This window comes from Botryllus schlosseri, chromosome 6, assembly GCF_051294905.1.
Source record: "Botryllus schlosseri isolate E-star chromosome 6, Bs_hap1, whole genome shotgun sequence".
Taxonomy (NCBI): Eukaryota; Metazoa; Chordata; class Ascidiacea; order Stolidobranchia; family Styelidae; genus Botryllus; species Botryllus schlosseri.
Window position 1 is genome coordinate 12,342,663 of NC_137241.1, and position 12,282 is coordinate 12,354,944.

At 40.7% G+C, this 12,282-nt stretch overlaps 1 long non-coding RNA gene across 1 annotated transcript; it reads left to right on the top strand.

Annotated features, from left to right (window-relative positions):
* LOC145441207 (uncharacterized) lies at positions 1-4,630 on the top strand. The gene is made up of 3 exons (XR_013915771.1): positions 1-634; positions 2,162-2,413; positions 4,187-4,630. It is a non-coding gene; the product is annotated as an uncharacterized LOC145441207 (long non-coding RNA).
* Positions 4,631-12,282: the final 7,652 nt, after the last annotated feature.

Here is a 12,282-nt window from a genome sequence, read left to right on the forward strand (position 1 = left end):
AACGGAGGTATGCCGCAGTACTGCTGTGTCCCCAGATGTAATAGTACATCATCGGGTCACATGTTTCCCACTGACATGGATTTAGTGTTGAAGTGGCGGGTAGCGATTAGGAGAAATGGGGAGACCTAACTTGTATCGCGACAGCGTTTGTAGTAGTAATTTCATGGAAGAAGATTACGTGCAGCCAACTGGATCACTCAGCAAGCGCCGTTACAGAAAGTTGAAAAATGCCGTGCCGTCCCGTCCGTTTTTCAATTTAGCACACCGGTATCTAAGCTACCATCTGCTAGAACAGAGAAAATGGTTTCTCGGAGAAGTATTTTTAACGTTGATTTGGAGGATGAATGTCAGCATCAGAATATAGCTAGACAATAGACGGTCAGGGAGACAGGGGATTTTTTTTTGATTGCGCAAGCGTAAAAAGTAAATGTGATGTAGCTTGCCAGGTGCAAGCAGATTCCACAGAGCATACCGGTAATTTCCTATGTTACACCTTTTTCTCAGGTGTATGTAAATTACTCTCATACCCCAGAGTATGAAGCGACGCTACTTGTGTAAACACTGCACGCAAGACTCCTAAATAGAAATCTTGAGCCTTGAATGCTGCCTCGCTCCGCTAATTCAGAAACAACAGGTAAACAAAACAATAGTTTTATTGAACTGAACATCGAAAGAATATAACATATAACCAGAGGTGGTCAGTAACGAAGTACTTCTACTTTTTCGAAGTACTTAAGTAGTTATCGTCTACTTCTGGTACTTACTCAAGTAGATCTGATATTCGCTACTTCTACTTCTACTTCGTAATATTTTGTGATCTACTTACTTACTTCTCGCTATTTTCAGTTTGCCAAGTAGAAGTAGTTCAATCTTTCAATCAGGAAGACAGCCTGAGGAATTTCGGGGCTGTTTTCACGGAGTATCAACATTTAATTTTCATAAGAATTGAGTAAAGCCCAGAATTTTCGTCGCGCTTCGCGCGCAGTGAATACGGAGTTACCTGTATGATTTCACGGAAGTATCGATGAATATAATTTAGGTAGCGGGTTGGCGTGGTTCCGTTCACACAGGGATATCTAGATATCTCTGCGTTCACACCACATTGCCCCCTTCGCCCATATGAAATAATTCATCACGGTATATATGGATCATCAAAACGTTTGAAACTGATGTTTCGCAATGTAGCATTTACTTATCATATCGTAATCTAGCATGTCCATGGCGCGTCCTGACCTGGCAAAGTGGACTCTAACATTTTTTGTTAGTTTTAGAGCTGATTTAGCATACCACCTTTGAAACTTTCTGGACCAAAGGCATGAAAAACGTGTTCCGCTTTTAGAAGTAGTATTTATGTTTCATTTTCAATTCCCATGCAGTATCATATACTTTGAGTTATAATTAAAATCAGTTATTTTGTCTGGATAACATACATGTTGAAGTATAAAAGCAAGTGTACTAATAATGCCTTTAATTTACGGAAACAGAGCTACACAGTATCGCATTTTTACGGTCCACCATATCTTTTATTAACGTTTACTCTTCGCGCAAAGTGTTTACATCGTATCCTATACAACTTCTCCGTATTGCTCTTCGACTAAACTACGGACCTTATAATATGGGGGATGGCGCCATACCATGCTATTTTCTAAAACGTGCTGTTCGAGAAAACAGAGGATAAGTATCGCATTTCTTCCCATGATGTGGACGGGTGCTTATGCTATCGAAAATTGGATACCTGCTGGTATGCATCAATATGAATCAAGCTCGTCACCTTTCGCAACTACTTACTTACTTGAGTACTTTTAAAGTCAGTCAATTCTACTTCTACTTCAAGTAGTTTTAGGGTGCTTATGGAAGAAGTACTTCTACTTGTACTTGAGTAGATTTTCTCGTCGCTACTTCTACTTCTACTTGAGTAGTTTTCTTGGCTACTTTGACCACCTCTGGGCAATCCTAACAAAGTAACTTTTTTGAAAGGAGTTTCCTCCAATGATTTTCATAGAAGTGAACAGTAAAATATATTTCTCTAAGAATAGTTTATCAAATGTAATTTTTTCTATAAATAAATCTTTGAAAGTGTAACCAGCAAAATAGCAATATTTTCTAGTTGTTAATCCAAGTTGGCCTTTATTTGATAATAATAATTGTGGCTTCTTTTCAGCTCAATATTCTGATTTTTGATCACAAGAAATGGAAATAAATTGATTGAAGCTGCTGTGATATGGCTATTTAGGCCATTGTATGGGCATTTCACTTCAAGAAGGCCGTCGAGTGAAATTTGCGAATCAGGAGTTGCTCCAAGATATAGAAACTCGGGATTAATAGAGTCCACATGGGGCTGCCTCTATGCCGGTTACAGTCGTGAAAGCTTCAATTGCCGTATGTTCGTATGATCGACCATGTAAAATAGCTGGTGAGCTGAAACTTTTGTAGGCAAAAATATTCTCACACAGTAACTCAATATTTCTCCTGTTTGTTGCCTTTATAACCTCCCTGTCCCTAACCTCCGTTTTTGCATTCACTCTGCATCTGCAGTGATGTTGTTTCTTGAATACGTTGCGCTTCCTCATCAGTTATCTATTTGGATGGTCAATTCATAAAAAATAATTATTTGCCTGTCTAGAATTTTTACTGCCATATGCATGTTTAGACGCTTTGTAGTGAAACTTACTATTGTGGCTTACTCCCTTTCTCAATTATATATGCCTTATTCTGTTACTCACTTTCAAGGAACGATCTATCCAGTATTCAGTGAATGGAAATTCCAGGTAGTCATGGTCCATTGCTGCATTGTTGAAGATCTGCTTCGCTGTATACATATCTTATAGCCAGATTTTAGAGGTAGTGGCACAGTAATTCAGAAATATAGACCGCACATAATCCCTGTGGTTGCCGGTGAACTCAGACCTCGGTGAACTCAGCCTTACAAACTCGGACCTCGTGAAATTTTGTAATAAAGTGTATTAACAAGTATTATTATGAATTATTAAACTAATAATGTTATTATCAAGTGATTTGTCAATATTGTAAGGAGGTCAGGGCATACGTAGATCACGCAGTCACGGCGTGATCATATCACGTGATCACGGACTGCGCAAGCGTCAAGCGCGTTCACATATCGACCACGCGTGGTCGGCTCAGTGTTGAATTGACTTGGCGAGGGGCGGACGTGCGACATCCTCGTATCTGTTCATGACATCGCATTGGGTCTTATCGCATTGTACATTGTGTGTGACTTCTTCAGATGAAAACTATATCCCAACGATTGTTATTGCTCACATATCAACCATGCGTTGTCTGCTCGTTATTGCAACTGTAGGTTGAGGAGGGGTGTTAGAGTTGGGTAGGGTAAGGTAGGGGGGAAGGGAGACATTAGTGTTAGGGGAGTGGAAAATTAGGGCTGGGGTGGCATTAGGGTTGGGGGAGGGAAATATTAAGGTTGGGGAAGGGGATATTAGGGTTGGGGGAAGGAAATATTAGGGTTGGGGAAGGGGGACATTTGGGTTGGGGGAGGGCGATATTGGGGGTCGGGGATATTAGGGTTGGTGGTGGGTTGGGGTTCAAGTTGGGGTTAAGGTATTCCAAGATTAGGGTTAGGGGAGGAGGGATATTAGGGTTGGGGGACATTAGGGTTGGAGTAGGATATTAGGGTAGGGGAAGGGGATATTAGTGTTGGGGAAGGGGGGATATTAGGGTTGGAGGAGGGGATAGTCGGGTTGGTTGCGGGTTAAGGTCCAAGTTAGGGTATCCCAAGATTAGGGTGCCCCGACATGAATATCCCCCAGTCATATTATCTAGGGTTACCATATTTTGGAAGTCTGAAAAGAGGACCACATTTTCATTTATAGTTTGGGAATCAGCGCGAGAGTAGTTTTTGATCAAGACCAAATTCAGTAAATTCTGTTTTAATACAAAATTCACCGAGGGCCGAGTTCATCGAGGGCCCAGTTTGTAAGGTTGAGTTCACCGAGGTCTGAGTTCACTGGTAATCATCCCTGTAAGTAAGTGCTGCTTGTTTCCAATGGAGCAATTGTAACAGACGGAGGTGGATATAAGTCTTGCATTTTTGAAATTTTACCTAAGTGTAAATATAGAATATTACATTAAGAGTCTAGTGTCTACCATAAGAGTTCAGATTGCCTGGCTATTTCTGTTGACATTATGAATTTATCCTTTACTTTTCCAGATTAAAAGACCGAATCAATACCAAAATGTTTCAGAGTGATTCCGGAATGTTCGCGATTGTGAAAAAGCTCTGTTACCTGTGTATAATTTGTGGGACCGATGAAATGTCTGAAGTTTTTCAGCGCATGACGCATAAATGAAGAGTCGACCATGCTCCGTGTACTCAGCAACCATGAGGCAAAGTGCTGCCAAATGCTTACAGGACACTGTAGGTCCTTTTCCTCCAGGACACTCGCATCCCGTATTTAGAATTACTCCATCTGGCCTTAACATTATATAGGACATGCCTCTATATTTCAGCAGCGACAATGTCACTGAAAAGAAAATCTGTCCCAATGTTCAATGCTGAACATGCCTTCACCTTAAATGCAGAAACCATAGCTTTTCCATTTTCAATAGCTCTTACGTCTCCAACTATCCTCTTTCGTATTTCATAATAAAATAATATTTCCACGAGTTTCGTTGTAATTTTTGGTAAAAAGTCTGTCTCTGTAAGGCTTTGATACCCATCATTTGACCATATAAATGATTGAGGGGTTTCTTGGTTCGCAGATGTTGACTGAGCGGTGGTTTGAAACTGGAAATTGCAGTTTTTATCATATGCGCCGAGTGTGAGAATAAACAACATGAAGGATAAGCAGTATGGATGATCTGAAGTTCAGTATCAGTATTTTTAAAATTACATCATTTCAAAACACTATAAGAATGCAATACAATAAAAAGATATCGAGGTGTCGAAGCGACTTAGAGTACGGTAGGCTTCGAAATCAGACACCCACATGGGCCTAGGCGATGTAAAGAAGCATGCACAGACGCACAGTGAGCATGCACACTGAATGAAAAGTAGAAGAATCTACTCTACTAAACCTTAGGTCGAGGAGCCGTTACTACTGATTCTTCCAGATGTTCGAGTCGTACAACCATAGAGGATGTAGGATGGAGTGCAAACCCATTGTCTGATGTTCATAATGGTCACGCTTGACTTAGGCGACCCGGCACTATTACTGCGTTTTCATGCACAGCCGATGGGCCCATTTTCGAGAGACTCGGCCGACGAACGAGAGAATTTTGTTGCGCAAGCACACACATGTCGAGTGAATACTTCGGCTTGGCCGTTCGGCCATGCTTGCGCTGTGTCTTCGATTAGCTAATTGCTATTTGCTACTTAGAATACACTTTTCGTGTCAAATTAACCATGGCTGCACTCCGGACGGATCTCGGACGCATTGAGAAACCAGGAATTTAATTATGATTGCAACGGAAGTTAGTATTACCGGTTCTGCTACGAATTACCCGTAGGCTACCGAAATCTTCTTCGCGATCTACTCACATACGCTGCTGCCACAATTCGAGGGTTTGTGTCCTGGTGCATGGATACAATACAAGCTACCGTTTGACCGCAAACTAGGTAAACTTATTCACATTCCCCTGGTAAGCAAATCATCGAAACGACACTCGAAGTTCATGTCTGAATCAAGACGACGAAACAGTAATAGCCTACTGGTAGACTAATGGACAAGTTACTATTATGCGCTCGAAATTATCGGACCACGATATCCCATATCCATATCTCCCACACATTAGGATCTACCACCTAATTTCCATCTTATTTTATCTTCTGTTAGTTTTAAGCAAGTGGTTCGTCATGACCAGTTTACATGTTGGATGGAATTAGGACTACGTGTTCAAGGTGAAAGCGGTTTGTTTGTTTGATTGAATGACCGCTACAAAGTCATCTCGGTTCATTCCTACCGAGTCATTTATCGCAATCTTGTGATTATTATGAAATTATTACTAAGTAAGTCAAAAACGTCATCGCGAACGCTTCGCCGACCTAGTTCGGCCAAGTCACTGTCGGATCACGCCTGTTCATGGAAACACGGCCGACATGTACAACGCATGCGACATGGCCTTTCGGCCGTCCGTCGGCCGTGTATGGAAACGACGAAGTATATGTTATTTATTGATTGTTTTCGTCAGGTCTGCATTGATCGTTTAGCGATCCAGTTGTAAGTTTTTAGCAAACGTAGGTGTTAAAAGTTGGCGTGAGTTGTTATTTGGGGATTTTTCATGTAATAGTTATCACAGCAGACCACCTCTTGTACTATAGCCATGGTAGGGGAGTCAAGGTAATAACGAGTTTGCGGTACCGGTACCAACATCCTGTCAAAGTTTTATTGGTAGAATAACTGCATTTAGATAGTGAGACTTGCCACAATGACAGATTGTAAAACTCCATTTATAGCAATTTACGTATAACGAATCTCGCATACAGATAATAAGTTCATAAAAATGTCGGCAAATAATTGCGCGATTCGCGGATGTAGCTATTCTCGTTTTCGGTGGAAGGATAAATCTGAGGTCAGACCCTCTTGCAAGTACGAAGGCCGGAATATGTAAGGGATGAGAAGGAGAGGAAACATCATGCTGATCTCACAAATTTACCTTTGTCACTTCGTGACTCGAGCAAAGGAGTTAACATAAAAAAAATTCTCCATAAGGAAAAGTAAGTTTCCTTGCCTGTAATTGTTTCTCACATTCTCTTCCATAACTTGGAGTTTCAGTGCCTCGATTTGTGAAAGTCATTTTGAGGACTGTGATATAGTTCAAAAGAACTTCAGAAAAGTCCTTAAAGTTGGAGCAATGCCAAAAACAAAACATGCCGGCCAGGTACAGTGTTCCCAAGGTACCATCGTTTTGAGAGATATTTAGGTAGCGTGTGAGATTTGGAACCCATGCAGTATTATGAATACCGAGGATCTTTTCTGCCGTTATGTTCTGAACGATAATAGTATCCAATATAGATGGAAGATATTTGATGAAGATCCAGAGCTAGACATAGTTGATCATTTGTCAGTCAGATTATTTACAATGCATTCATGAACATAAATTCTATGTATTGAAACTGACTAGAAAGTTACCTGCTGTCAGAGAGCCATTACCGCTAAAAATGGGGCACAACAGTATAGGAAATGTATTGAAAGCGGTTCATGCACTGAATTCATTGATCAAAGGTGAGCCCGAATCTCAAACTTTATACATTAATTTGGTGTATGATATATTTTTTCAAGATATGTGGAATTTTTATGAAGCAAGAGGTAAGGTGTATATCGAGACATATGCATCGGAGGATGATGTGATTCCTATAGGAAATACTTTGAGGTATAAACAAAATCAAATGATTATGTTTGCTTTCGCAAATTAAACCAATCGTGTATGACAGAATAACATTTTCAAGCAACCTTGAGATTGTGAGTGCTGCACCCGATGGATGGAAGTTTTCGCCAACCTGTATTGAATGTGACATCAGATATTCAACACTGCACCAGTATTCAGGTATCGTATTTGGTCTAGTAAGCGATGAAATTAAAAGTTAGAAGTTCAGATGTGATTTGCAGATTACTTGCAAGGTATGAAACTTTGTCATGGAGTTCAAGATCCCACTAAAAATACCAAAGATCTTGTCTTGTTAGAGTGGAATCAGAATCATCCAGCAACTAAAAACTGCTATACAAGAGCTCCAAACTGTGAAGTAGTAGGTCAGTTCATACGGCAGTTGAAGTTGTATATCTTTTTGGGTGTGACTAGTCGGCTGTTTTCAGTAAGGGATGACTCAAGCTGTAACACGTGTGGAAGATATGACATCAACACCAAGTTCAACAAACGGTACTCCAATAAGGGAAGTGTTGATCGCATAGCTGGCGAGGAATGTGTTACTATGCAAGAGAATCTACATCGAGACATAGGCTACTGGTAATCACAGTTATGATGCACTATAGCGATATCGGAATATTTCTGATCTCTTCTGCTTTTGTCATCAGGAGCTCTTAGAATTGGAATCAGGCAACATGAATGATTGTCAAAGACTGTTCTTCAGCGAATAGTGCCACAATGCACAGAGGCAATATAATGCCCGAAGGTACCGTCCGGATGTTGTGAGATGGGATATTGAGCTATGTGCTCGATCCCCATCTTCTTATCATATGCTTCGCTCCACTGGTGTATCAACGCTGCCATTTTCGGCAACTTTAAGGATGTACAGGTAAATATGTTTTCTATATTTACGCATCATAAATTGAACATTTGGCATGTTAAACTTACAGAAACTTTGGTGGATCTCGACCAGGTATTGGCGAGATTGCACGAAATGAATTGAATGCTCTTGGCGCAACAGTAGCCTACATGCTTACTTGACTGTAGATGAGATGAAAGTTGGAAAGTTGTTAAGATAATTTGAATGATATAATGGCAATAACTTTGTTCGCTAGTGAGAGAAAATTTAGTCTATCAAGATGATCGCATACTAGGCTACGTCGACTGCGGTCATAGATCGGCTCCCGAGAAACTTGCGACACATATAGTCAGTAAGTATCACCTGTGAAATTGATTAGCTTTGAAAGTACCCTTTTCGTGCGATCCTTTTCTGAATCATCATTTTGTACAGTTTTCTACGTGCGGGCTTTTGACCGTAAAATATCCACACCCTTGTCATGGTGGCCTACAACGTATACCCCAGCTTACCAGCTATGTTCAATGTACTGCGAAGCACTACTTCTGTGTGAGCAGCATCAAGTGCATATCCATGCAGTAGTTGCAGATGGGGCCCAGACCAACCGTACATTTTTAACATCATTCATGGATCCATGACCCATCCCAATTATGAGAATTACTTTGCGTCTCACCCATGTAGGGTCGATGAGCCGGTATTGATTTGTTCTGACACAAGTCATCTTATGAAGATGAATTATATTAGCAAATCAATAATTTTCTTCATAAATGACCATCAATTTTCTGTCATCAGACAGCCAGGAATTCTCTGTTTTCATCAAAGCCAGGAGACACAAAATATATGTGTAAAAATCGCCAAGACATACTCTGGACCCACATCAAGGAACTCTATGAAAGGGATCGTGCTCAGCCTCTGCACTTGCCCAACAAGCTCACTGCCCCACACACTGCACTCGACTCGTATAGCAAGGTGCGATACTGTGTTATGCATTAATTTTACTTATGCTGATATGTTAATCTTTGTCAGATGAGAGTTGGCCTTGCAAAAGACACACTGAGCCATGAAGTTGGTATGTCATTGAGACATGCTATACCAAATTCACAAGGGACTGCAGAATTTGTTCTTTTATTTGACCGCTGGTTTAACATCGTCACCTACAAGGGCATGAATCTGTCGAAGACGAGAGATTGGTGTGGCTTGAAGAGACGTTCATCAAATACTTGAAAGACTGGCAGGTTAGTTGGATCCAAAGAATTTCATGTGTCAGTTTCTTTTCAAATGTACTTGATAATTTCTAGATAACCAACTAACTGAAATTCTTAGAATGAAGTTCAATCGAACCACCCAGGGGAAGGCAACCGCTGGATGGCCACTCCGACATTAACTGGATTGGTCTTCACTACCAAGAATACGGTGAGACTCGTGAAACGTCTGTTAGCAGGTAAATGGTGTCTGTTGCGCTGCGAGTACTGACTCAAGATGTTCTCGAAGCTACTTTTGGATGATTGGTAAGAGCTCATTGTGTTAATAATACCATATGTCAACTAATGGTTAACATTTTTCCCAGCGGTTATCGGGCAGATATTCTAGAAATCCGGGTATCTCACAAGTTCGGTTTTCTATCAATACTTTGTGTCAGTGAGAGGCCATAAAGAGGACGAAGCAGGGCAATATAACATACGCTCACGCTTCAATCAACCCGTGGACAAGTGTATGTGATGATCCTCTGCCTAAATCCAAGAAGTCCGACTGAAGTGGCATGGGTAATTTTCTTTCATGTTTTGTTTCTCCTGCTGCTTTGATTAATGTTTGAAATATACAACTCTTCCATATAACAGTGTATTCTTATATACACCTGTTGTTATTGAAATGGGTTTTCGGGTATGATATTGATGGATGAGTAGCCTATTGATGGAACAACATTCAGTTCAGTTTATTATTAACACTGTTATCAATCAGTAGGCTACACCACACCACAAGATTGTGATAAAATGAAGAGATCAGGCACCTGCCTCGGCCTGAGCTATGTAAAGATGAGGCATGCAAACTACATGCATAAAGTAATAACGGGATAGCATAAAACACAAACAGCAGAAAGAGGTGGCATGCGACTAAGGATGTGGTCGGTGATCTTGGGCGCTGACTAGTATTAACGAATTATAAGAGTCAGGGCTGGTATTCAATCAGTGAACTACTGACGACGTTTCCACCACCCTTGTTGAAGCCATTCGCGTGCTGTTAAAAGCGGGCGATAGGGCCGACGAAATTCCTCAGATACGACAGGTCGATGGCGATAGGTTAGGTGACGCTAAATACATGAGCCTCGAATAGATTGTAGGTATCGATTTATGACTGAGCAAAGGCGCTCAGCAATCACGGATAGCATGGAGGAGAAAAAAACCGGGGGTGCAGACTAGATGACCTTACAACAAAGGCCGTATCGCATCTCCGTCGTCAAAGCATCTCGATGATGCAGGCGAAAAGGAATACCATATATCTCTCTCTCTCTCTCTGCTAAGGACTGAGGTAGATATCAGAGATGAGCGGATTTGAAATTTCTATGTCCTAATCCAATCCAAATCCGAACCTTCAAATCCAAATCCAAATCCTATTCCATAACTTTTTCATATTCAAGTCCATGTCCAATCCTAATCCGATTCCAACTGGAAATTCAGAAAAAATACTAATTTATGCAATGGAGGGATTCGGAAATTTTCTTTCACAACCAACGATTCACTTGATTCAAGATAACTTAGTAACCATAAGTACATTAATTCAGATCTGAATAAAGTTTGTCGCCATTCGCCACACGACATTTCAATCTCCCAGAAAATAGTTAAATCCAATCCAAATCCTAATCCGTTCTGAAAAAAATGTCTAATCCAAATCCAATCCAAATCCGACAAAATTTCACAAATCCTGTTTTTTCAAAACCTAATCCTAATCCATGCTCATCTCCGGTAGATATGTGTATCCTATTTAGTCGTCTAATATTTTTCACTAAATGATGAGCGTGCAACAACATGGATGACCTACAACAGGGGTGTCAAACTCAACTTGGGTCGCGGGCCGGATTCAAACATTTTAATCGCTCGCGGGCCGGACAACTGGAAAATGATTCCAAAATGTTACCTCTTCAAAACCACACACCTTTGTTTTTCACTGAAATGCTATCAAAGCTATACATAATAATGCAATTGTACACAAAATAGTACATTACAGATCATACCGCGATTTATGCTAACAACGCCGTTTTTCGCAAAACAATCGCATTCATAAAACTACGATGCTTTGTCGATCGAGTGCAGGCAGCCACCAGTAAAACAGTAGCTCTAACAACAATATAAGTTGTTTAGTCTTGATGCGGCGTATAGTCGGGCGATGGGATTTGATTAATCATTTTTAAATCATAATTCGGCTTTCTCTGAAGACCGGTGCTGGGGCAGGTCTTGGGCCATTTGGGTCCGAATAAAAGGTATGCAACGGTACTATCAAATTTATTTGAATTATATTCTTCATGTAATCATTATATGATTCATGTATCGTACATACAACGGTTTCACATTTGTATTTTCGTCTCTGCGAATACAATTTTTTGTTTCATTTTTTCCAAATAATTCTGAACTAGCTTGGCCCTTTTTGCCTTACCGAGATGCGGTGTCAATCTCACCTAATGGTAACTGAAGTGAATACTCAACACTGCCGTCGGGTGGTTATAATGTAGCCTATGAACCTGTTCGACATTGGTTGTCTTGCGGGATTATTTTCGTCAAAGTATTTTTTACTGAAAATCTCAACTTTTGTTAGAAATATGCTGAATAATACAAACATTGCATTTGCTCATAATTGTTTCGCGGGCCGGATTAAAACGTCTGGCGGGCCGAATGCGGCCCGCGGGCCGTATGTTTGACACCCCTGACCTACAACGAAGGAGGAAACCGTAAATGGGGCTGTGGATTCAATATTTACTAACCCGATACCACTGTGTTTGATACGTCACAATACGATCGCGAGTCGCCTAAGTCGAGCGTGACCATTCTGAAGTCATTTGCGTCTGCTAATTATTCGCCGAACTGTTTACGCATTAT